Raw genomic sequence first — 26,750 nt, 5'->3', positions numbered from 1 at the left:
AGGGGGGGTTAAGAGTGGTTCTGTGAGGAGATGAGTTTGGAAGGAGAGTTTTGGTTCATGAAAATGAGTGTGCTTTGCAATCACTTGTTTATGGGGTTGGAACTTCTTGTGTTGTTTGTATTGATGTACACTCAATAAACATTATTTAAATATATCTCCCCCATCCTCCTTTCCTCTAGCGATATATATTCAGGTCTTCAAGTCTCTTCTCATACTTTTTTGGTGCAGACCTCTTACTATATATATATCTCCTTACTCTGAACTGCTTCAAGTCTTTATGTCCTTAGCTAGAGATGGCCTTCAAAACTGCATACCATACTTACTAATGACTGGGGCATTAACACCTCCTTTCTTCTGCTGGAAATGCTTCTTGTCATGCAGCCTAGCATCCTTCTGGTTGAGGCCACTGCCTTCTCACGTTGTTTTGACACATTGAGATCCTCAGACACTATCACCCCAAGGTCTCTCTCCTGAGTTGTGCTTATCAGTCTCTCACCTCCTATCTTGTATTTCTCCTTTGGATTTCTGCATCCCAAGCAATTGCATAGCCATGGGGGGCCTTGAGGGGCATGGGCCCCCCTACTTTGGGCTTGGACCCCTGAACTGCAGCACCCCTTTACTTTTTCTGGTGGGGATGCTGAAGCCCTGCCAGCCAAATAAATACAGTGCTACCGCTCCCCTCTTCTGCCCGCTGCTTATTTCCTGAAGAAGTCGGTGGCATGCCTTCAGCTGTCAAAGCTGGGACTTCTCACATATGCAACATGTGTTCTGCCCTCATAGTCATGTGAGCATGTTTTGCATTTGTTTTTTATATTGTATTTTTTAAAACATTTTATTTGTGATTATGCCAAACAACAACTTCAGATTCTACCATGGATTCTTCAGCAGAATGTGCACAACACAAATAAAGGTTGTACAAGGTTAATTATAGCAGTGTTTACCCAATGTACCTGAATGTAACTCACCTCAAGCTACTACTGAAAAAGATGTGAGCAAAATCCAAAATAAAATGAATAAAACAGTAAACAGTAAAAACAGAAATAAAAAATCAAATCAATATCCCCAGCCCTTTCCCCTACCCCTCTTCCCTTCTAAAGACAACCACTGTTGAAAGAATTGGTTAATAACTTGGTCTTGTGCCAATTTTTTTTTCTGCGCATTGCAGTAAGTTTCTGCAGATGACAATTTATATTGTAGCAAGCAGACATGCCAAGTCACATACATTCAGGTTCCTTCTCCAGCTCACACGCTTAAGGGGTCCATACTCATGCATTGGCTCACTCTAGTCGTAATTCCCTTCTTTACATGTCAGCAATAGCAGACTACTTCAACCAATCCCGGGGGCCTTTCTTCAGCTGTGTCCCGTCCTCAAAGAAACAGGAAGTTGCTTCAGAAGGGGCAATACATGGCTGAAGGAAAGCCTCCAGGATTGGTTGAAGGAGCCTGCTATTGATGACACTGCTGGCAATCGTGGAAAGGAAAGAAGAGGAAGGAAAGAGAGGTACAGAATTGTGAGAGGGCAGGGGGGAGCAAAGAGGGGAAGAGGTGCTGCATTAGAGAGTAGGCAAGGAGCGAGAGAGGTCCTGCATCTGGGGGACAAGGAGGGAAAGAGATGCTGCATTAGGGGAAAGGAGAGAGAGAGGTGCTGCATCAGAGGGGCAAGGAGAGCGAGAGGTGCTGAATCAGGACACAGTGGGAGAGAGGTGCTGGACATGAGGTCAGGAAGGGAAGAGAGAGATCCAGTGAAAGGGGTGAGGAAGAAAGAGTACGCGGAAAGGGAAAGAGGTGCTGGACTTTGGGGGAAGGGGCAGGACAAGGAAAGAATGAGGTACTAGGACCTGTGAGGAAAGAAGAAAGAGGGAGAAGTGCTGATCCTGCAAAGGGGAGACAGAACAGGAATGAGGGAAGAGAAAAGAACACTTGCTGGACCCGAGGGGGGGGGGTCAGTGAGAGGGAGAGATGCTGGTTGGGAGAGGGAGATTGGAGGGAAGGAAAATAGAGAGAGATGCTGGCATATGTGTGTGTGGGGGGGGGGGGGGGAGGGGGGGAACAGGGGTATAGAACAGTTATGTTAGACAGGGCAAGAACATGGACATAGAGATGGGAGATGCTCAATATGACGGGTCAGATAGATAGGGATTCAGAGAGAAGATGGATGTGGACATGGAGGGGAAAAAAAGTGCCAAATGGACAAGGAGTCTCTGGCAAGACAGAGAAAGAGGAAAGCAGAAACCAGAGACTAGGACCAACACAATAAGAAAAATAAAATCATCAGACAACAATGGTAGAAAAAAATAATTTTCTTTTCTATTTATTAATTGAAATATGTCAGTTTTTGGAATACACATCTGCCAGAACTAGCTTTAGACATGGCTGGTTCTCGCAAGAAAAACCTCACTCATCCTTCAATCTGCAGCTTTGCAGTGATAAATTTCCAGCTTTGGGATGGGCCACCCTTGGCATTCTAATGTGAGTTCAAAGCTGCTGTCACTTCCCATTGTGTTTCATGCTGCTGTCACTTCCTGATTGTCCTTACAATCTAGGCTCTGATAGGTCAGCCCCTATAAGTGGCCCTTTCCCTCCACACTGAAGTACTGGCAAGTGCTGCTTCAGTGCCTTGACGTGGCATGCGTTGTGTCCTTGTCTCAGGCACTAATCCTATTGGTCCTCTTCCTTGGCCTCTAGCATTGTGGGTCTTTTTCTTGCCCCCTCCTCCCTGCAAGGTACATTCTTCATCTTGGCTCGGAGCATGCAGCCCAACACTGCCTCTCTCCACCTGGAAACTGGAGTTTTACTAAACTTCTCTTTGACCCAACAAATTTCGCTTGAGCCCACCATTCAAACTTTATTTTAGCCCCACACAAACTTTCCTTTCACCAACCCTTTTAGAATCTCCATTTTCAAGCTCCACTTTGGCAATAAATAACTCATTGTACAGACACTCCATGCCCACTTCTCTGCAATATTGTCAGCATGTCAGCAACTGTGAATATTCAGTGCAAAGTACATGTAACATATACCCCATCCAATTCCAAATAACAAATGTCCCATACATTATCTCGACTCAAAAAGGGATAAAGTACTTTGTTAAATATGACAGATGTCAAAACTTACCAGAATAAAACTAGAGCTGTCAAAATGAAACCAAAGCCCTTTGAACTGCTATGTTTCTCAGTCTCAAAAGGAAGCTAAATTAAAAGTGTTAACATTAAAAAGGCTATTAAAAAAACCTAAAGAGAATTAAAAGAAAAAGTCAAATTTTACAATCTTACCACCAGGTTTTCCGACACCAAAAATAGCTGCAGTACTGAAAAAGCCCGCCAATCTATAATATTTAAACTTAAAGAGCTGTCAAAATGTCAGCCAATATCATTGAGCTCATAAGCCTAACCCTACAGTAAGCCCTGTTCCCACCATCTTACCCTTCTCAGGACTCTCCGGAAGGAATGTCACAGAGGTATGTGTAGAAAAATCTGTAGCAGGGAGGGAAGTCCTTTTCAGAAGAGCCTGTGTGAGAAGGAATTTGGGGACCTCACTCTCTGCCCTTCTATATATATGGCCTATCATCTGTTATGATAGCCTTGGATAGTTTATAGTTTATTTGCATTTGCTATACCGCCATTAACTCATTTGTAGATCACAGTGGTGTACAATTCTAAAAAAAACACCAGTAAGACAGAAAGGAACTACAATGTATCGATAGGACAGTTTTAGTCAATTTACTCATACAAAAGGAAGGAACGCTCAAAAACAAACATTGGAGCAAAGGAGGGGGAGGGGAGGAAAAATGGGTATCACAGGAACAATAAATTCAAGTTACACAAAAAAAAAAGAGGCTATTGAAACAGCCACTAAAGGGGAGAGGAAGAGAGGGGAAAGGGGATATTGCAGGAGCACAGGTGAGAGGTCACGAATGCCTCAGGTGGGATTAAAAGCTTGATGAAATAACCAGCTCTTAAGGGCTACTTTAAAAAAGGCCCTATATCGGGTTGATTCCAATTGAGCAAAATGGGGACTGGGCAGACATAATCAGTGATTATTCATTGACCGAAGAAAACGTGCAGGGGAGTAACGAACAGTGAGATTGGATAAATATTGGGGGGAGACCTAACCTATAAGCTTCAATAGTAAGAGTCTTGAAGATAATACATTGTGAACTGGGAGTCAGTGGGATTTTAGGAACAGAGGGAAGACATGATCAAATTTATGGGCATGATGGAGTAATTTAATAGCAGTATTTTGAAAGGTCTGGAGTTTTTTGAGGAGTGAACGGAGCAGCCTAGATAAATGGTGTTGCAATAATCAAGCCTAGTGATAAGAAGTGAAAGAATCAGTGAGTGGAAAGTGGCGTAATAAGAATCTGCGAACAGATCGAAGCTGATGTAGAATTTAAAAAACCTGTTTTGCATAACCCAGAAATGTGTTGAGAAAAGCCAAGTTCAGAGTCCAATGTCACTCCTAGATAGCAAAAGTTTTTACTGGGAATAGTGTATGATCGAAAAAGGTTAGGGATAGGGACAGTGATGGAAGCTCACCCATGATTCAACATGCTACTGTCACGGCTGTGGCCGTGCCTCTATGTCCAGACCTTCTGATTCTCTGTATTTGGCTCTGTGACCCCTCCAGACTCTTTCCCTACTGTTGATGTTCCTGGTAGCCTAGCCTCAGTTTGGTGTCTCTGAAGCCAAGCCTCGCTTAGGTCTCTCTGAAGCCAAACCTCATTGCCCAGTGAGACATCATCAGACATCCCCTTTGTCTTCCCTGATTGCCCCTTTAACACCACTGTTGTCCAGCGACCCAACTGATTCTTTAGCCGGCTTCCTGCTTTTGATGTATCTAAAAAAACTTTTACTATGTGTTTTCGCTTCTAATGCTAATTTTTTTTTCAAAGTCCTTTTTCACCCTCCTTATCTCCGTTTTGCATTTGGCCTGGCATTCCTTATGTTTTATCTTATTATTTTCAGTCGGTTCTCTTCTCCATTTTCTGAAGGATTGTTTTTTTGCTCTAATGGCTTCCTTTACCTTACTGTTCAGCCACGCCGGCTGACGTTTGGTCTTTTTTCCTCTTTTTCTAATGCGCGGAATATATTTGTCCTGTACCTCTAGGATGGTGTTTTTGAACAGCTTCCAAGCCTGATGCAAGTTTTTTACCCTTTAAGCTGCTCCTTTCAGTCTTTTTTTCACAGTTCTTCTCATTTTATTGTACTCTCCTTTTCTAAAGTTAAACGCTAGTGTATTTGATTTCCTAAGATCACTTATTTCAAAAGCCAATATCAAAACTGATCATATTATCATCACTGTTATCCAGCTGCCCTCACACTGTTACCCCCTGCACCAGATCATGAGCTCCACTAATGACTAAGTCTAGTATTTTTCCTTCTCTTGTCGACTCCTGAACCAGCTGTTCCATGAAACTGTCCTTGATTTCATCAAGAAATTTTATCTCCCTAGCGTGTACCGATGTTACATTAACCCAGTCTATATCCGGATAATTGAAATCACCCATTATTATTACATTGCCCATTTTATTCACTTCCCTAATTTCCTTTGACATTCCGTCTGCTTGTCCTGGCCAGGCGGACGGTAGTACAGTCCTATCACCATTTTTTCCCCTTTTCATGTGGAATTTCAATCCACAAAGATTCCAATAGGGGTTTTGTATCCTGCAATATTTGCAGCCTGAGTCAAGGTTCTCATGAATATACAGTGCTACCCCTCCTCCAATCCTATCTACCCTATCAGTACGATATAATTTGTAGCCCGGTATGACTGTGTCCCACTGGTTATCTGTCTTCCACCAGGTCTCAGAGATGCCTATAATATCCAATTTTTCATTGTGTGCAATGTATTCCAGCTCTCCCATCTTATGTCTCAGGCTCCTTGCATTTGCATATAGACATTTCAATGCATGCTTGTTGCTCAGTTTTATATCACGTTTAATACATGGCATTATTAATATGTTATCTTTTTCTGGTTATTATTAATTTTACATAAGGCCATCTGATCCACTACGGTTTCTTTGACATCCTTAGTTACAAGGAAGCTATTCTTCCCTGTTTGGGTGATATCCTCAAAAGATACCTTATTCTGAACCATGCGCTTTTGAGCGACTGTCGGCCTTCCCCCGCTTCTAGTTTAAAAGCTGTTCTAGTTCCTTTTTAAATGTTGACGCCAGCAGCCTGGTCTCACCCTGGTTAAGGTGAAGCCCATCAGATCGGAATAGGCTCCCCCTTCCCCAGAATGCTGCCCAGTTCCTGACAAATCCAAAACCCTCATCCCCGCACCATCGTCTCATCCACGCATTGAGACTCCGGATCTCTGCCTGTCGCTTGGGCCCTGCGCGTGGAACAGGAAGTATTTCAGAAAATGCTACCCTAGAGGATCTGGATTTGAGCTTCCTTCCTAAAAGCCTAAATTTGGCTTCCAGAACCTCTCTCCCACATTTTCCTATGTTGTTGGTACCCATGTGTACCAAGACGGCCGGCTCCTCCCCAGCACTATCTAAAATCTTGTCTATGTGCCACGTGAGGTCCGCCACCTTCGCACCAGGCAGGCAAGTCACCAGGCGATCTTCGCGTCCACCAGCCACCCAGCTATCTACATTCCTAATGATTGAGTCTCCAACTACAACAGCGGTTCTATCTTTTCCCCTGTGGGCTGTAATCGGAGACATATCCTCGGTGCGCGAGGGTAATACATCCTCTGATGGGTAGGTCCTAGCTACAGGAGTACTTCCATAGGCGGTCGGTGGCCCAACTGTTTGGGGAGGCTAAAGGGGGTGGGGTTATGGGTGGGGCCGGGGTGGAGCTTATGTCCATAATTGTCTGATAACACACAGAAAAAAATAAATAAAAGTCACAATTAATACCTTTTATTAAATTTAGATATTAGATATGTATCATATGTCAAAGAATAAAGTGGTTGCTCAAAGCATGTACTAACCACAATCGCTCAACTGCAAAACACTATGCACATCTTTGTGCAAAAACACACTCAGAACCTTACTATACCTTAAATATTACACTGGGCAGAACCTAATACACCATTAGGGGCTTATAGCCCATTTAGTTATGTTTAAACAAAAGAGATGTGCATGAAACAAAATATTTATTTTTATTTTTGACTTGTTTTAAAAACCAGAGTCAGTCAACTCAACACCTACTTCTGTCTCCTGAAATCCAATGTGCTGCGCCTATGTGCCAATTTGGAAGGAAGGAAGTGGGAGGGAACATCTCTCAGACACTCTGTCTTTGACTCTCTTCTTGTTTTTCAGCCTTCCCTACGTGAAGCCCCTCCCACGCGTTCCCGCCTATGCGGAACAGGAAGTACATGACGGCACGGGAGCGAGTGCTCGTAGGGAAGGCTGACTGGCTGCCTGAGGGCGACGCGACGGCGCGGCGAAGAAGCACTGCAGGCACAGGAGGACCACGGCGCACCGGTGTGAGAGCCTGAGCAGGGAAGCGGAACTCAACTGGGCTGATATCTGATTGGGATGGCGTGTCATCGGCGTCGTGTCACGTCGTCGGTCTGAAACAGATCCTGCGGCTGGGCGGCTGGGCCGAGCGGCGAGCCCCAGGCGGGCAGGCGGAACTGGGTTGTGTCGGTTGGCGTCATCGCGGGTGACGTAATCAGGATCCGATCCTGCGGCTGGGGAGGCTTAGCCTCCCCAAGCCTCTTATACCGGGCGCCTATGAGTACTTCCTACGTCACCAGGGCAATGCTCTCCTTCTAGGAGACTCCTCTCCTTTGAAGTAGCACAGGGGCTACCCGGCTGGAGGTGGGACCTCTCTACAACCTCCCTGTAGGTCTCATCTATGTACTGTTCTATCTCCCTCATCTCTACCAAGTCTTGTACTCTAGCCTCGAGAGAGCGGACCCGCTCTCTGAGAGCTAGGAGTTCTTTGCACCGGGCACACACATACGACTTCACACCAACTGGGAGATAATCATACATGTGACACTCAGAGCAAAAGACTGGGTAGCACCCTTCTCACTACTGGACTTCTGACTCCATCTCATTAATATATGAGTATTTCAATATAGTAAAACAAGCTACAAAATTAAGGATGTTGGATAGACAAAGTGTCTTTAGAATTTTAATATGATGTATTTTGTTGTTTTGTGATTACTGTTTGGATGTAATGAATGTATTGAGACTTAGTGGGAGCAGCCTTTGCTTGTTACCTTCATTAAAACACTGATTATAAATGAAGAGCTGCCCCAGGGGTGGGCAGGCGTTGGGGAGGGGGGGTGGGTGGGCAGAGCAAAGCTCCATGCTGGAGTCTGTCTGTTAAGGTACGTCACTCAGCTCACTCAGCTCAGTAACTAAACCCAACAGAGAACTCCCCCCAGGCAGCCCAGCCCCCACACACAGGAATCACAGTTTTAGAGAAAAGAAAAAGTACCCAGCAAAAGAGCAGTTTTTAGGCAATAGGATAATAGACAGAAAGCTTTAGAGAAGACACACCCTAGTAGAAACAACAGCTTTTTTTTTTTATATAAGTTTAGATTTTAGGTTCAGAAAATATTTTAGATCACTTGCAGCTTCTGCCAAACAAACCAAACCAGAAATCCTCTGCTAAGCCCAACAGTTAGTTTTGGTTTCAAGCTCTGCCTGTACTCTTTCTGGGAATATGTAGTTCTTGTTTGTTTGTTCTGAGAATCTTTAGAAGCCAGCATCATCCCCAATTACTTCACTGCTGTGCAGCTGTGCCTGCTGCCTCTCCGTCTGTCTTGCCTCCCTTCCCAGCTGTGGATTCTGGCTAGTTTGTGGTAAGCAGGTTTCTTCTTTGTTTGTTTAGTCTTCCCTGTAGCCTGCTTTAACTTTTTGTGTGCTGTGTTTGCTTCCTGGCTCTTGTGAGTTCTGTTCCTGCCTTGTGTTAAGCCAGGTTCTGTTCCTATTCTGTGTTAGAGCCAAGTTCTGTTTCATGCTCTTTGTTAAGTCAAGCTCTGTTCCTGCCAAGTTCTGTTCCTGCTCCTGCTCTGTGTTAAAGCCAAGTTCTGGTCCTCCTGCTGTTTGTTTGAGGTAAGTTCTGTTCCTGTTCCCTGCCAAGCCAAACCTGTTCCAGAATCCTGTTCCAGCCAAGCCAAGTCTGTTCCTGACTTCTGTTCCAGTTGTCAGGCCAAGTCCATTCCAGAATCCTATTCCAGCTAAGCCAAGCCTGTTCCAGAATCCTATTCCAGCCAAGCCAAGTACGTTCCTGACTCCGGTTCCAGTTGCCAAGCCAAATCCGTTCCTGACTCCAGTTCCAGTTGCCAAGCCAAGCCAAGTCCGTTCCTGACTCCTGTTCCAGTTGCCAAGTCCATTCCTGACTCTGGTTCCAGTTGCCAAGCCAAGTCCGTTCCTGACTCCTGTTCCTGCCTTGTTTTGCCTGTCTAGTTGTACTTGCCTTGGCCTGTCTTATTCTAGAACTAGCCGTTCAGCCCGTGAAAACAGGCTACTTTTGGAATGGGGGGGTTTCCGAGCCCCCCTCCCGAGGTCGGCGCCGCCCCGCCTCCCCCGGAGTCGCCACCGCCACCCCTCCACCCGGCCCAAGCAGCACTGTAAACTTACATCAGCACGCAGCAGCAGGCACATCAGCAAAGCTGCCGTCAGGGCGGGCTTCCTTCTCTGCCTGTGTCCCGCCCTCGTGTGATGTAACATCGGCAAGGGCGGGACAAAGGCAGAGAAGGAAGCCCGACGGCAGCTTTGCTGATGTGCCTGCTGCTGCGTGGTGATGTAAGTTCACAGTGCTCGGGCCAGATGGAGGGGCGGTGGCGGCGACTCCGGGGGAGGGGGAGCAGTTCCGACATCTGCAGCATGCCAGTAGAGACTTCCCTCTCTGTCCTGCCCCCGTCATCACGTATTGACGTGGGGGCGGGGCAGAATGGGAAGTCTCTACTGCGCATTTGCGAGTGAGTACGGTCACTCGCCGTTTATATGTTTGATGCCCAAGAAAGAGGGTCCCAAAAAGCAGAAAGGCAATCGATCTGCAAACTCCAAGATCGTGAGGGGTGCTTCTATATGCCATTCTACCAGTTACAAGGATTGCACTTCTGAAATAGTGTTTTTGCTGTTTTGAACGTGGAAGTTGGGAACCGCTTGTTGACATTCTATATACTTGTTTGCCAGTAAAGTCCACAGTATAGCCCCTGAGGCAGCCCTTTTTGGGCGAAACACGGCCAGCGTCGGGCGATGCAAGGAGATTGCTATTTGCATGAATAAAAGTCCACGTATATCTATTATTGATCTGCTTTTATCATTTTCATTTCTGTCTTATTCTAGTCAATCTATTCTGTTTCCTGCCTGTGCCAGCCCAGGTGGCTTGTCTGTCAAAGTTCCGGCTTTGGTCAAAGGGCTCACCTTACCTGTGGCCGTGACAGCTACTGTCTTATCCCTGTTTAAGACCAGACCATGAGAGTGTAGCCAGTCTGAAACTAGGGCAAGACAATCCTGAAGAGGCTGGATAGATGGTGAGGATGGATTGTGGGATGAATCAACAAAATGTCATCAGCATAGATATGAAAAGAAATCCCAAAGGATTGAATCAGGGTTGCCAAGAGACTAAGGAAAAGATTAAAAAGAAGGGGAGAAAGAACTGACCCTTACGGGACTCCACAATTGAGAAAGTGAAACAAAGAGGAGGAGGAGGATGACATTTGAATTTGAAAAGAGTGGTTTGTAAGAAAGGAAGTAGTGCAAGAGTTGTGCCTGACACACCCAAAGCTTCAAGACAAGAAAGTAAAAGGGGGTGATTGACCAAATCAAAAGCTGATGAAAGGTCAAGTGAGATAGCCAGAACTACATTGTGTCTATCAAGATGAGTTTAAAATTCACTAATAAGAGCAATTAGAACCGTTTCTATGCTAAAATGAGGCCAAAAACCTGACTGTCAAGGATGAAGTGTGAGAGTTTTATCCATGAAATTGAAATGAAGAAAGACTATTTTTTCTAGCAGTTTGGATAACAAACATTAATTAGAAACTGGATGATAGTGTGCAGATAATTGAGGATCCAAGAAGGTTTTTTTCAAGGTGGGGCAGACTACAGCAGATTTCCAACAAGTAGGGACTTGGCCTGTAGAAAGACTTTGGTTAATAAGAAATAGGAATTTTAAGAAGAAGTTCCAGTTCAGATATTTCTAGCCACTGCGATGGAAAAGGATCTAAGGAGAAGGAAGTAATTTTCATTGAATGTAGAACCTTAAGGAGAGAAACAGTGGACTGGAGTTGAAAGGATGAGAGGGAGGGTAAAAGTACAGCAGAGGAAGATATTTTAGAAGGTGATGAATGAGAAATCTGTGGATGTGGAGAAGAAATTAAGGGTGGGGCAAGGATGGACAAAAAGATTGGAGAAGAGTCACTATCTTTGATGTGAAGAACTGTGAAAGAGATTCAGCAGAAGGGGCCAATTTCTCCTGAATACACACTGAGGGCGTGGTCAGAGAGTAAAAGATGGGAGTAGAGTTCCTTTGATGGGTTGGTTGCTGTTCTCAGATGATTAGTATAGCATAATTTCTTAATCTGTCTGAGGTGAAAATTAAAGTCTTTAAGCAATATTTTCTAAACATTCATACTACTTGTTGATCGTGTTTTCCTCTAGGTCCATTCTGCTTTGCGTAGCTATTACTTGAGCAGACGTAGTCCACTGAGGAACCAGGATTTTCTCTGATGAGTGTGAGATGGCCTGGTGGATTTAAGTGGGGCAATTCTATTAAGAGCCTCTACAAGAGTAGAATGCAAGGAATCAGTTTTCATGTCTAGGTTAAGTGTCTCGAAATCATCAGGAAAAGTTAATAGAGAAGAAGAGAGACTGTAAGGATCAATACTGGCTAGACTTCTAGTCCATTTCTGAGCTTGTGTTGGAAGCGGAGCAGAAGAGACAAAGGATAAGTGATCAGACCAGGGGATCTTCAATGAAGAGAAAGAGGATGGAGAGAGCAAAGCATAAGTGGAAGAGAGCACTAAATCAAGAGTAAGTCCAGCTTCATGGGTGAGGAAAGATACCCACTGAGAAAGGCTAAGATCATTTTAAAAAGGTAAGAAATACTTAGAGTGAGGTAACAACTATGAATTGTTGACATGACTATTAGATTAGAGGAAAAGAAAATAGCGAGACTACCACCTGCTCTGGAGGATCTGCCAGTTAAGAATGTCCCAACAGGAAACTAGCAAAGCGATTCCAAAAATATAGTAGTGCTGGGATGACTTCCGGGGAAAGCCCACTTATGTGCTGGTCATGTGACCTGCGATGGAGGGGGGGGGGGGGTGGTAAGAAGCCCAATTGATGGTGGAGAGGAGGCTTCTGACAAGCACCAGATGATTGTGCTGGTCACGTGACCCGCGATTGGGTGGGGGGGTGGTAAGGAGGCCAGTTGAGATCGCAGAGAGGAGGTTTCTGACAAGCACCAGACAATTGTGCTGGTCACTAGACCCATGATTGAGGGGGGGAGGGGGGTAGTAAGGAGTCCAGTTGAGATGGTGGAGGGTTCTGACAAGCACTAGTCAATTGAACTGGTCCCGTGACTCACGATTTGGGGGGCTGTAAGGAGCCCAGTTGAGATGGCAGAGAGGAGGCTTCAGACAAGCACCAGATGATTCTGAGACCCGATCAGCTGCACTGACACCAGAACCGGCTCCATGAATGAATAAAAGAGACATGACAACAACTTTTCCAAAAATGTAAGCAAACTATTTAACAATGATATAACAATGAGGGGTGACATTTATTATCAGAGATGCTTTCTCTGTAGCTGAATTGCAAACAGATATCTTTGCCTATCCAGAGCTTCTGCTTATCCAAAGAATATCTCTCACAATACCTCTGTTCATTCTCCTTATTTATTTTCCACCTGCTTATGACTCTACACTATGGGAAACCCTCTTTCAGACTCCGTCTGGTGCTGTGTTTAGATTTCCTAACTTAGTAATTTTAGACAACTTTAACTTCCATGTTGACAATCCCTGACCTCAGGATAGGTGCCCTTAAAAAATATAAGGAATGCTATGCCTTCTGTCATCTAAAACTTAAGCAAGAAAAAAATAAGCATTATACTTCTTTAATAACCAATTCAGTTAACAAACTAAAAAAAATCTCTGGTCCTAATCAGATTTCACCTCATTAGGGAAGAAAGATCTCACCTCCTGATCACCATCAGCAGAAGAAGAAAGATCTCACCTCCTGATCACCATCAGCAGAAGAATGTGCCAACTGTTTCAGTAGTAAAGTAACCACCTTACAATAACTTCTTACCAAATTCTTCTAGCTCTATTTCAATATCAACTTTCTTATCAAATTCTAACAGCTCTGACACTTCAGTTAACCAAACGGTTAGTCTTCAGTTCTCTTCTTCATGATCAACACATGCCCTTACAACACTGATCAGCTTTATTAAACTGATTCATACAGCTCACATCACCACTTGCTGTCTAGACCCTATTGACTCCTCTGGGATTAGTATTCCCCATCATGGCCTAATTTCACTAGCAATGATACTGATTAACAACAGTTTATCTAATAGTACAGTACCAACTTCCAGGAAACAAACTGTAGTCCGAACATAACTAAACCAGCCTATTTCTGATACTGAATTTGGCTCTAGCTATTGTCCAATCTCTAATCTTAGCTACAATTCAAAAACCAGCAAAAAGATTGGTTTTCCAATAAGTGATGCAGTTTGTGGATAACACTCATATTCTTTACCCATGCCAATTTGGATTTCATCCAGGACATAGCACAGAAACAATCATCATAGCCCTATTAAGCAATCTTTACCTTAGACAATGGAAAAATTGTTCTGGTTATAGCTCTTGATTTGAGCTCAGCTTTCAACCTTGTCGATCATACTCTTATGGCTTATTTAAACTTTCTGTACTGCCCTTCCTGGGAACATCACAGTGCGAGTCACAATCACATACAAGACTGTCAGAACTGGTATAACCAGAAAAGTTAATGAATGGTTTTCTTCCTTCTTATGTGGCAGATCATTTATAGTCACAATGCCCACTTCATCCAGTGCTCCTCAACCTCTGTCCTTTGGTGTCCCACAAGGCTCTGTATTGGCTCCTCTTCTATTCAATATTTTCATAAGTCCCCTAGAATTACTCCTACAAAATTTTGGTACTTCAGCTTTCTTTTATGTTATGGTATATTGCAAGTTCACTACACTGACTTGTTCTATCTGGACTTCAACTCGTCTTGGATACAACCTCTAATTGGTTAAAAAATATCTGCTTTGTTCTCAATCATGTAAAGACTGTAGCTACATGGGTTAAGGAACAGATCATCTGTCCATCGCTAACACACTAATATACACCAAGACCTTTCATTTGAGACTCAAATTGCTTTTGTAATGAAGTTTTTTCTATGTGCGCTCCAAATGTTTTTCCTTGAACCTCTCAAATTTTCTATATGCATTGATAATTTCCCTGCTTGACTACTGTAATACAGTCTATTCAGGGGTCAATCACTCTCTTATCTGGTGTCTTCAATATGTACAGAATATAGCCATCAGAATTCTCTGTCATACAAAAAAATACCCCAATTATGACTCCACTTCTAATTCACACAGATAGAGACTCTTCCTATCCAGTCCGAACTTAATTCATATATAGTATTCAATACCCCACATTCTTCAAATCTTCAATATAGTAGTATACATTCCCCATGAACCTCAGTGATGTGCAATCACCAGCAATTTCTCAATCTGGCGATAATAGCAAACATTAACCTCTTCATTGGTTCATTTCAATATTTTTAACTTATTCATTCTATTTGTTAAAGCTCATAATTTAAATTGAACTTATCTTCTTTCTTTTAATTTTATCAGACCCAGGGGTTAGGCTGCTCGACATGCACGTTTCGCTACGAAATGAGCTGTCTCAAGGACATCCCCTACAATATAGAAAAACAGTTCATTTTTATCTGCACTCCATATACCCAGACAATTAGCCTATGTCCAGAGAGCATACTTATTTAAACCGAACCCCCAAAACTTACCCCATGATCTTACTAGCGTCCGCTCAGCAAAAGTTATTCAGTAGCCAAGATGGCGCCAGCGTCTTTTCAAATTAATTAAATATCAGCTGTTCTCTGACGTATCAACAGTTTAAGCCCCGCCCCCCCCATGGCGTTCCACCAATAGCTTTCCTCCCTTCACTGCTATCGGTGGTAGGTTAGAAATTAGTTCAGATAAGGGTTGCCCATTCAATTTCTGCATTCAGACCCTTCGGGGTAACTGTCTATAACATAAAAATATTGAATTGTTCTCTAAAGTTTAAGAGTTTCTTCATGGACCCACCCTCCTCCCGAACATCTAAACATTCAATAATCCTCCATCTAATATCTTCAGTCCTATGCTGTTTCTGCAACCAATGGTTAACCAGAGGAGCCTGTATATTCTGCGTTTGTATCCTCGACTTGTGCTCATTCAGACGAATCTTAATAGGTCGAGCACTCCTGCCAATATATATCAAATCACAGGGACATACAATTGCATATACCACATTACTACTCTCACAATTGGTTACTGATGTACTTCTCATTGTTTTCTCCCTCTGAGGCACACGCCAACTATCACCAGTAATGGCCAAAGCACACCACTGGCAATGACCACAGCTGTTTTGACCCCCCTGGGTAATATTTCTAGCTCTGTAATCCATAAATTTATTTTTACTTAAACGTTCTCCCAGAGTTTTACCCTTAGTAAAAGACATCAAAGGCAGATCTACATAACATGATACGTCAGAGAACAGCTGATATTTAATTAATTTGAAGAGACGCTGGCGCCATCTTGGCTACTGAATAACTTTTGCTGAGCGGACGCTAGTAAGATCATGGGGTAAGTTTTGGGGGTTCGGTTTAAATAAGTATGCTCTCTGGACATAGGCTAATTGTCTGGGTATGGAGTGCAGATAAAAATGAACTGTTTTTCTATATTGTAGGGGATGTCCTTGAGACAGCTCATTTCGGAGCGAAACGTGCATGTCGGGCAGCCTAACCCCTGGGTCTGATAAAATTAAAAGAAAGAAGATAAGTTCAATTTAAATTATGAGCTTTAACAAATAGAATGAATAAGTTAAAAATATTGAAATGAACCAATGAAGAGGTTGATGTTTGCTATTATCGCCAGATTGAGAAATTGCTGGTGATTGCACATCACTGAGGTTCATGGGGAATGTATACTACTATATTGAAGATTTGAAGAATGTGGGGTATTGAATACTGTAAACGGGCCCGCTGCTCCAGTATGGGGGAGGAAGCTGCCTCCCATGAACAGCCAGAACTTCACAAAACTGCCACCAGGAAATACTTCAAAAACATTCCTTTATTTTCCAGATTCATAAACAAAACTTTACTCCAGAGTAGAGACTTGGCTTCTCCCGGCAGGGCTGTTCTACCTTGCTTAGTATTTCAGCCAATTACACAAAGACTTTGCCCCCTTCCCTGAGGGGAATGCAAGAGCCCTTTGGAAATCCCTGCTTTTTGTCCCAGCCAGTAACAAACAAATAGTACTTGTCCCACAAGCAGGATTTCCCCTCAAGACAGTTAATCCCCAAGCAGCCTTTACTTCCAGGAGGTGCAATACTTTTGGGACTTCCTCAAACCAAGGTATTTCAGCCTGCACTGCTCCTCCCCTCCTGAACTGAACCCCTCTTCCCACCAGACAGCCCTCCTTCATAAACAAGCCTTCCAACTTCAGAGGTTCTCAAAATAATCAGGTTTCACAAAAGAAAAACAGGCTTCTCCACTTAAGCAGGGTTTAAACCAAAATAAATTCCAAAACCATGTAGGTTTCCAAACCTTCAGGGGCTGCCTTTCTCAGCTCTCAAGCTCCCATTTCATTCTGCTTTCTTCCCCTGCTCAGGCTGATTAATTCCCTCTTCCATCCAATCCTCCTCCTGCTTCTCAGCCCACCCCTCCCTATTACAGGTGGGCAGCATGATATACAGATTGCTGGTCCCGGGAACTGGCTCCTTCATTCACCCTCCCTCTTGTGGTCAGAGACGGTATATGGCCAGCTTGCCTATCCCCTGGGATCTCACTGCTAGGACTGGAAATGCATTCTGGGATATGTAGTTCATGGTTCTGCTGCTTCACTCTATACATCGGGGATGTAGCCTTGTCACACACCCCCTCCCTCAAGAAATTGCGAGTCCCTTTGGGACCTTCCCAGGGATTCGCAATTCTAGACCGAACCCCTGGAAACCCCAGGATCCTCCGTCCTTTCTTTTTACGCCTTCCTAGGCCATGGCGTCTAATTACTTCACCCATTTTCCTGACCCATGGGTACACCCCCTTTTCCACTTTGAGTTTCTGGTGTACTTTCCTAAGGCCTGTTGTCCTTAGCACATCAGGGGAACTTCTAGTCGCTCTCTTCCCCTTTCTACCACCCGGGGCTGCACTTTTCCGCCTACTAGGCCCCAATGGGTATTTGTGGGGTGTGTGTAGGGTCCTCAGTCTCCTTTTCCCTGAGACTCTTAAGGGCCTCCTATCGCTCTCCTTTGGTCCCGGAAAACCCCTTTTGGAACAGGTCTCCCCCCAACCTCTGGGTGATCTAGCATCCCCCTGGCACCCTTCCTGAGCCGGTGTCCCCCCTCCGGGAACTCTCTTACCCCACTCTTCAGTGCAGTAGGTGGGACCTAGGATTCCCCCTTTCTTCTGGGGTCCGGGTTTTCCCCTCCCTTGGGCAGCCTTTTCCCTTCTCTGCTTGCCCTTCTGGGGTGTCTCAAATCTTTTAACCCTTACACCACCTCTCCCTGTGGTTTTAACAGGGCCCTTCTGATTCTCCCTATCCTGATCATTACTCAGGGATAGGAGCTTACTTACTTTGACCCCTCCTGGGTCCTTCTTTCCCTCGAGCTTTTGCTGGAGGTCTAAAATGCAGGATTTTGCTTCCTGAACCTCCCTTAATTTCCTCTGCCCATCCTGGAAGAGGACATCCACTGCGAGGGTCAACACTCTGCACCTCTCTTCCAGGGCCACCCTGCAGCTTTCTGCCCTTTCTGTGGTTTCCTTGGCCTGCAGCCTCTCAACAGCCCACTCAGCTGCCCCCTGTGCTTGAACCTGTTGCAACTCCTTTATCTGAGTTTCCAACTCAAGGTTCCTCTGAGTAAGGTACCCTACCCTTTCCTGGGCTGCCTGCATCTCCACCAATAACCCCTCTATCCTTTGGGTGTATCTCTTGTGCACATAGGCGGTCGGTGGCCCAACTGTTTGGGGAGGCTAAAGGGGGTGGGGCTTACATCCATAATTGTCTGACAACACAGAAAAAAATAAGTGAAAATAAAAGTTACAATTAACACCTTTTATTAAATGTAACATAACATAGTACCATAGTAGATGACAGCAGAGAAAGACCTGTACAGTCCATCCAGTGTAGATATTACATATGTATCATATGTCAAAAAAAGTGGTTTCTCAAAGTCAAAGCATATACTAACCAATGTGTATACTATTCAAAAATGTTATCAATTATTCAACACTGCTATTTCTATCAATGGAAAATCCCAAAATGAAATGGTCACATTAGTGAAGTAACATCCGGCGACTAGACTGGTGCTATGACAAAAACTAAAATTAAATTAAAGTGTTGATGTTTGTCACCTCAATAAGGCCAACAATCCCAACTGTAAAAACACTACACACTATGCACAAACTTGTGCAAAAGCATACTCAACCTCCATAAATATTACACTGGGCAGACCCTAATACACCAATATACCACCCAAAGGGACAACATCACAGACCGTCAACAATATGAAACAAGGGATCATATCACAATTCTCATGTACAGCCACAAAACATCCTTTTAGGGTGGATAGTATTCACAATGAGCTCTTTATTAACAACCAGATAGAGATAAGAGTTTTCAAATTTCAATTTTGGCACAGTATAAGTCATCTTTATGATGCACTCAAGCTTGCAAGTAATTAATTTGAAACTCCAAAGCCACAGTCTCACACTACTTGTGTATAAAACAGGATACAGGAACAAGTTATCATAATCACCCACAGTTAAATGTGAATCTTCTTTCAGCATATAAAGTGGAGAAAAAAGGGGGGGTTCAGTAATACCACCCAGCCAGCCCAAGATGATCGGACTTTATAAGGCATAGTAGGCCCGGTGCAACATCATCTAGCCCCCCCAAAAAACTCCACACTATTAAATGGCCAAAATTAATATAAAAAATGGACTTGAAATGTCCTGAGGGTTAATAATGGACAACAGTGGCGTAGGAAGGGGGGGGGGGCGGTGGGGCGGTCCGCCCCGGGTGCACGCCGCTGGGGGGGTGTCGGCTCCGCTGGTTCCCTGCTCCCTCTGCCCCGGAACAGGTTACTTCCTGTTCCAGGACAGAGAGAGCAGGGAACCAGCGGAGCCGATGCAGCTCCCAGCGACATGCACTCAGGGCGGATCGGCCCACCCCTTGCCGCTCCACCACCTCCCTATGTAAGTACGTGCTCCGGAGGGGGGAGGGTGCTCACCGAGGGGGGGAGATCACACATTACAGTCTAAGTCAAGTCATCATCACAAACAATATAGGAAACAGCATTTGGGGCTTATAGCCCATTTAGTTATGTTTAAACAAAAGAGATGGGCAAAAATACAGTGGATCCAGTGGGTACCTATGAAGGTGAGATCCAGGAAGATCTAAACTAAAAGAGATGTTGTCACGTCCCTTACCTGTGCCGCCCTGCCCGCAGTGATGCCTCGCTCCGCGAGCAGGAGAGAACGGGGTATCGCTGGCTACGGGCGGCGTGTTCAGGGAATCTTGCCTGCCTCCTGGACGGTGCCGGTTCGCCGCTATAGTGCTGTGGCGGCTGGAGAGCGCCGGCCATTTTGGCAGCGCCGGCGCTCACAAGCTGGAGAGTCTCTTCCGGGCGCTGGACCCGGGAGCATGGAGAACGCCCCTTCTGGGTCCGGATTGGCTGGTTGCGGCTGGACTCCGCCCTCTCTCTGTGACCAGCCTATCCAGAGCCCTGGGGCTGGTTGTAGGCTCCACCCCCCGGTCAGCTGATGGTTGTCTTCTTGATGGAGGGGGCTATTTAAGTACAGACGCTGGCAGAACACTTTGCTTCGGCTTCTGCTTGTGTGGATTCCTGAGTTCTGTGTGTTTGGATTGTTTTTCTGCCTTGAACCTCTGTTTGGACCTGGACTTTGCTTTTGCCTGCCGCCTGCCTTGAACCTCTGTTTGGACCTGGACTTTGCTTTTGCCTGCCGCCTGCCTTGAACCTCTGTTTGGACCTGGACTTTGCTTTTGCCTGCCGCCTGCCTTGAACTTCTGTTTGGACCTAGACTTTGCTTTTGTCTGCCGCCTGCCTTGAACCTTTGTTTGGACCTGGACCTTGCCTTTTGCCATCTGTCTGCTGTCCATCCTGTGTACAGTCCTGCCCTCCTTAGGAAGTTCCAGTCCTGATTCTCCAGGTAAGATCAGAACTGTCTGGCTGCCAGACGTTGTTTGGCACAGGGGCTCACAGATCGTGGTATAGGCCTGACAGATGTGCATCATTGCATGAAACAAAGCATTTATTTTTATTTTGACTTGTTGTTTTAAAACCCAGAGTCAGTCAACTCAGCACCTACCTCTGTCTCTTCTCTCCTGAAATCCAGCCTGTGCCTATGTGCCAATTTTTTTCTGGCAGGAAGTGGGAGGGATCCGCGGGAACAATCCTCTCTTCTTGTTCTTCTTACCAGCCAGGCAAGCCTTGAGCCTGCAGTGCCTTTGCTACCTGAGGCGCCCCTCCCGCGCATTCCGGGAGCGAGCAGTGAGGCGGCTGACTGACTGGCTGCCTGAGGGCGAGGGGGCGAGGCACAGGACCGCGGCGCGCCGGTGAGAGTCCGAGTGGGCAAAACTACTGCGATGATCAGCTGATCGCATCGTCGGCGAGTCCCCCGGGCGGGCGGAACTGGGTCGCATGTTTAAGCATCGTCGCAGGGGGCGTGCCGCGTAAAAGTAGTGATGTCATCAGGCTCCGCCTCCGATCATTCGGCTGGGGGAGGCTTAGCCTCCCCAAGCCTCTTATACCGGGCGCCTATGCTTGTGCAGGTCTTCTATCTGGATTACCTTCTCCCTAACACTCTCCTGCCTCTTAGCCCACTCCATTTCCCTCTGCTTCACCTCCTGCTTGGCTTCTTCTACTTCTGCCTTTACAGAGGTGACAAGCTTATTTTCCCTTTGCTTCTGGAGTAGTATCAAGGCTTGCTGTTCCCTTATACTTTCCCTTAGGGCCTCCTGCTCTTTTTGCCATTCTAGGCGAGCATTCTGGAACTCAGCTTTAACTCCTGGTCCAGTTGCAACTTGTCTGTGAGGTCCCTTATCTCTTGTTCATGTGTGGACTGCAGCTTAGCTACTCGGGTCTCATTTAAGGCTTGGGTCTCTTTCAGGGTGGCTGTAAGATGGACTACCTCTGCTTCCCTTTCTTCCCTTAGCTTACATTCTGTGAGCAGCTCAGCCCTAACCGTGGCTAGCAGTGCCTCACAGCCTTCCTTCTGCTTAAGGGACTCTGCCTGTTTGGCCTCTAAGACCTGCACTGAAGCAGCCATTTCTTTCTTACATGCTGACTCGAATAGGACCCATTTCTGTTTTGTCTCCCTCAGACTAGTCTCCAATACCTTATGGAACCCCTCCTGCTGCTGTATATTGCCCACCAAAGTTACCATCAGTCCCTTATTAAGTTCCAGAACCTCCCTCAGACGTTGCTCAGGGTACCTATGGAGTTTCCCCGGTTTACATAGGGCTTGCAGCTCCCATTCTACCTGCCAGATACTCTCTTTAAGGGATTTTAACAGCGGGTTCCTTTATGGGCTTCCTCCTGGAGCTTTCTACCAAACTCAGGGTTATCGTTGGGAGATTCCTTTAATCCCCTTTCCAGGGTGATTGACTTACTACCTTCTATTCCCTGGGTTTCCCAGTATTTCTCCCTTGGGGCAACTCTCCCTGGTTCCCCACCACATGGAAATACTGCCAGTTCCTCACCATAGCATGGGCAGCCTATTTTTTCTTCAGCTGTCTCACCCCCCTGCTCACAGTGTACATTGACTTCCCCTACACAATCAGGACGACTTTTTATCCTGTCACCTGGGAAGTTCTCACCCGGGCATACCCCCCTAGAGAATTTACCCTTACCAGGACCACCACTATCCTGCAACTGGGGTTTTCCTCTCTCGCCCAGGCACCCCTCCTCTCTCTTGGCACTTTCCAGGTTTGTGGCCTCCCCTCTCCCTGGGACATTGAGTGCTTTCCCTGCAGCGGGTTCCTCTTGACCCTCTTCCCTGCAGCCACCTCTTTCCCCTTGGGTACCCGGCCTAACCATGAAGCATGCCCCTGAGGAAGGGGTCACCTCCAGACTCCCATGGCCTTTGGGCTTCCTCTTGCCAGCCATGTCACTTAACCCCCCCCCCCCCCCCCCACTGACAGTAGGATTACCTATATCCTCCCAGTCTCCCAGTTCATCCTCTGAACTGCATACTGCCAGACACCACTCTCCAACATGGCCCATTTCCCCACATTGGTAACATACTGGCTCAGTCACTTTTCCTCTCCTTGGGGTCTTGTCTTCCCCAGACATCCCTTCAGGCTTAAACATTGTCCCAACAGTCTCTAAACAAAGTCCCTCTCCAAGTCCCAGAACCTGGATCATGGTGTCCAACTTTGCCATGTCCATTCCTTCTGCGGGTGACTTGGGCTCCGGCTCCTCGGGCCTCTGGACTTTCCTCTCCGGTCTGACCCATCTCGGCCTTCCCATGGCTCCGACGTCCTCCTCGACCGTCTGTAGGGATGTAGCCTGTAATACAAGAGAAGAATCCAAGTGCAGACTGTCTGTTTCCCTGGTTCTACACTTGCTCTATTTCTTAGCTTCTTGGATCCTCCCTCGCCTCCCCCCTAGGTACCCTTTACCTGGGTAGGCGAGTAATGCGCCTTATCAGTGTTGGCCCCCTCGACAGGCTTCAGGAACCTCCATGGCTTGCATCCGGGTCTGTAGGGCTTTTAGGAGGGGCCTTTATTGTTCCTTGGATGCTTTCACCACTTGATGTAAGACGTGCTACGAGCTCCCTTGCTGCTTCTCCTTGGCAGTGAGGAAGATCCTGTAAAGCAAACAGACACACGACCCAAGTGCGCTATCTTTTAAGCGGGTCCCCTTTTACTCTGCCTGGGTTCTCCACCCTTTGGTTTCTCTTCCCTTACCCTGCTCTTTGTCCAGCCTTGGCCCCCCTAGGTACAGCTTACCTGAGGTGCCTGTTGGTCTGTGCAGTAGTAAAGGCCCACCAGGGTCCTCTGTCCCTCTTATCCGTGTGGATCACAGTTTAGGTCCCATCTGGGATAGTGCCATTGTAAACGGGCCCGCTGCTCCAGTATGGGGGAGGAAGCTGCCTCCCATGAATAGCCAGAACTTCACAAAACTGCCACCAGGAAATACTTCAAAAACATTCCTTTATTTTCTAGATTCATAAACAAAACTTTACTCCAGAGTAGAGACTTGCTTCTCCGGCAGGGCTGTTCTGCCTTGCTTAGTACATCAGCCAATTACACAAAGACTTTGCCCCCTTCCCTGAGGGGAATGCAAGAGCCCTTTGGAAATCCCTGCTTTTTGTCCCAGCCAGTAACAAACAAATAGTACTTGTCCCACAAGCAGGATTTCCCCTCAAGACAGTTAATCCCCCAGCAGCCTTTACTTCCAGGAGGTGCAATACTTTTGGGACTTCCTCAACCCAAGGTATTTCAGCCTGCACTGCTCCTCCCCTCCTGAACTGAACCCCTCTTCCCACCAGACAGCCCTCCTTCATAAAACAAGCCTTCCAACTTCAGAGGTTCTCAAAATAATCAGGTTTCACAAAAGAAAAACAGGCTTCTCCACTTAAGCAGGGTTTAAACCAAAATAAATTCCAAAACCATGTAGGTTTCTAAACCTTCAGGGGCTGCCTTTCTCAGCTCTCAAGCTCCCATTTCATTCTGCTGCTTTCTTCCCCTGCTCAGGCTGATTAATTCCCTCTTCCATCCAATCCTCCTCCTGCTTCTCAGCCCACCCCTCCCTATTATAGGTGGGCAGCATGATATACAGATTGCTGGTCCCGGGAACTGGCTCCTTCATTCACTCTCCCTCTTGTGGTCAGAGACGGTATATGGCCAGCTTGCCTATCCCCTGGGATCTCACTGCTAGGACTGGAAATGCATTCTGGGATATGTAGTTCATGGTTCTGCTGCTTCACTCTATACATCGGGGATGTAGCCTTGTCACAATACTATATATGAATTAAGTTCGGACTGGATAGGAAGAGTCTATCTGTGTGAATATATATCCAGTTTCATTAAGTGTTATCCTTGCCTAACTAGTGAGTGTAATACTGATCCACTTCTAATTCACCACCACTGGCTCCCAATTCAATATAGAATTCTATTCAAAATTCTCATTCTAACCTACAAAATTCTACATACTATTACCCTCCCATATCTCTCTACAGTGATCATTCCTTATACACCAACCAGAGCCCTTTGATCACTTCAAGACCATTATCTGTATATGTTCCCTATATCTCAAGAGAGAATCCACAGACATGGAGAACTCAAGAAGTCCCAAGGAGAAGCTCAAGTAACAAAAGGAAGTGGGAATGCAAACCAGGATTCCCAAGAACTGGACCACAGAAGTAATAAAAGTAAAACAAAGTTTATTAACTGAAAAAAAAGGCCTACATCAGGAGTCTACAAATAAAAACAATATATAAAAAATAAAACAGAACAAACATATGGCTCTAAACAACAATTGGTGTCTATTATTATGACATACGTGTGATCTTGAAATGTTGAACAAACTTACTATAAAATATTAAAACATGGATATGTAATAGAAATATAGTTTGTATTTGATCAATTATAGATGTAGAAAAAGATGAATAAAAACGGAATAAAAAATCATATATACAAAAATTATATAGGAACGTGTAGATCGAAAAAGTATATATAAATATAACATTAGATGGTAATGGTGTGAAAGGATAACCATATTTATGTATCTTTAGCCTTCTCACTCAATTGGGAAGAAGATACTAACACCATTAGAGTGGAAAATAATGTGTCTACCTTTAAAACAACGGGCAAAATCAAAATGGAGGATGGGTACAGGCGTACACTGGCGTCCCTGAAGAAGAGCGTTGTCTTGAAACAGAAATTTCCTGACTTTCTTAAAGGTACAAGCAATGTAAACCGTTGCAGGCAATGCAATCTGATATAACAATGTCCAACATATACATATAAAAAATAAACAACCTGTCTCCATGAATATGGACTACTAATATGTAGTCAATCCCTAAGTATACTGGTGCAAAAACCAGGTATAAACAGGATGTTTAGGGAGAACCCCTAAAAGCAATATATTCCTCTTAAATTTAATGTTCATATATATTACTTTATTATTTGAAGGTTTAAAGGAGGATTCAGTATAGGCTGTGATTACAGCCGAGCAACGTGTCAGTGAGTCACATCACTAAAAAGCGGCTCACCTGAACAGCTCTGCACATCACATATTTACCTCCCAAATCCAACCTCCAATTTCTTGTAAATAGTGAATGCTTTAACTTAAATAGTGGAACCTTTTCACCACTGCTTTTGGCTCCTAACCACTACTCAATTCCCCTATCCTTGTTCCTTCTCACCCAGTACTTTCCTCACCCTTAATTGTCTTGTCTGTCTGTATTTTTAGATTGTAAGCTCTATCGAGCAGGGATTGTCTCTCTGTGTCAGGTGTTCAGCGCTGCGTGCATCTGGTAGCGCTATACAAATGTTAATAATAATAATAATAATTAATCTTAACAACCTATACTAGTTTATATGCACTATTAAACCTGTATCATTTGCTGCTCTTAAAATTTTCACAATACTCATAATATTTTATATTATAAAACCAAAGATATGATGCACTTATCTTAAGCAAAAGTGGCAGTGGCAACTTTGCAATGTTTTGGTAAGGTGACCATTGAGGGGTGGCATGTGTGTGTTAGAAGCTGTTGTCTATGGAAAGATAAGAGTTAAACCATCTCTCTGACCTCATGTGCAACCTTCTTTAAATTAGTCGCTTTACTTTCTAACTCTTCGTGAGGCAGCCATGGGCATAATATATATAAGAAATCATATTTGTTAATTCTAACTTTTACTCTGCAACTAAAGTGAAGAAATGCCAGATGGTTCATATTATTTCAATGTCTAGCTTGCCGAGCAAAAGGTTAAAAAGGTCAGAGACAGGAATTTCTTTCACCCTTGTGAATTGCCAATGCTAGCTCAACATCTGTATACTGTTAGGCATACTGTAGTTTAAAGCTGAAATAATTTCAGAAGTTCTTGATATGTAGATTTTGTTATAAGGAGATAGCTTAGATATATAGACCATTATAAGTATGTAGAATATGTCTTATAAGGATGCTTACTTTAGAATATGCTGTATTCTGTGTAAATTAATAATTCTGTGTAGAATGTCTGTTAAATTCTGTATTACTCTTTGTCTGCTGTTTAAGAGGTCAAGCAAGGACTGCAGTGAAGAGGCCAACATGTGTTTTAAGTTATCTGCAGTTCTGGCTGGTTCAATGTATAAGCTGATAGGTGAAAAAGGTCAGGACTAGTCAGCTCTCTTCTCCTTGATTAATTATAGGTAAAATGTAGAAATGGTCTTGAAAGTAATAACCTGATATGTATGCTATTAAGTAAGATTGGCCCTTGACCCCTTTAATGAATGCCAGAGTTTAGTTAGCAGTTAGTACTAGGAATATGAGAAATCAATCATAATAA

At 44.8% G+C, this 26,750-nt stretch overlaps 1 long non-coding RNA gene across 1 annotated transcript; it reads left to right on the top strand.

Moving 5' to 3' along the window:
• Positions 1 to 2,299: 2,299 nt before the first annotated feature.
• LOC115475476 lies at positions 2,300 to 25,917 on the top strand. The gene is made up of 4 exons (XR_003943038.1): positions 2,300 to 2,376; positions 6,776 to 6,778; positions 8,584 to 8,590; positions 25,906 to 25,917. It is a non-coding gene; the product is annotated as an uncharacterized LOC115475476 (long non-coding RNA).
• The last annotated feature ends 833 nt before the right edge of the window (positions 25,918 to 26,750 follow it).

This window comes from Microcaecilia unicolor, chromosome 8, assembly GCF_901765095.1.
Source record: "Microcaecilia unicolor chromosome 8, aMicUni1.1, whole genome shotgun sequence".
NCBI lineage: Eukaryota > Metazoa > Chordata > Amphibia > Gymnophiona > Siphonopidae > Microcaecilia > Microcaecilia unicolor.
This window is presented reverse-complemented; position numbering and strand designations above follow the sequence as displayed.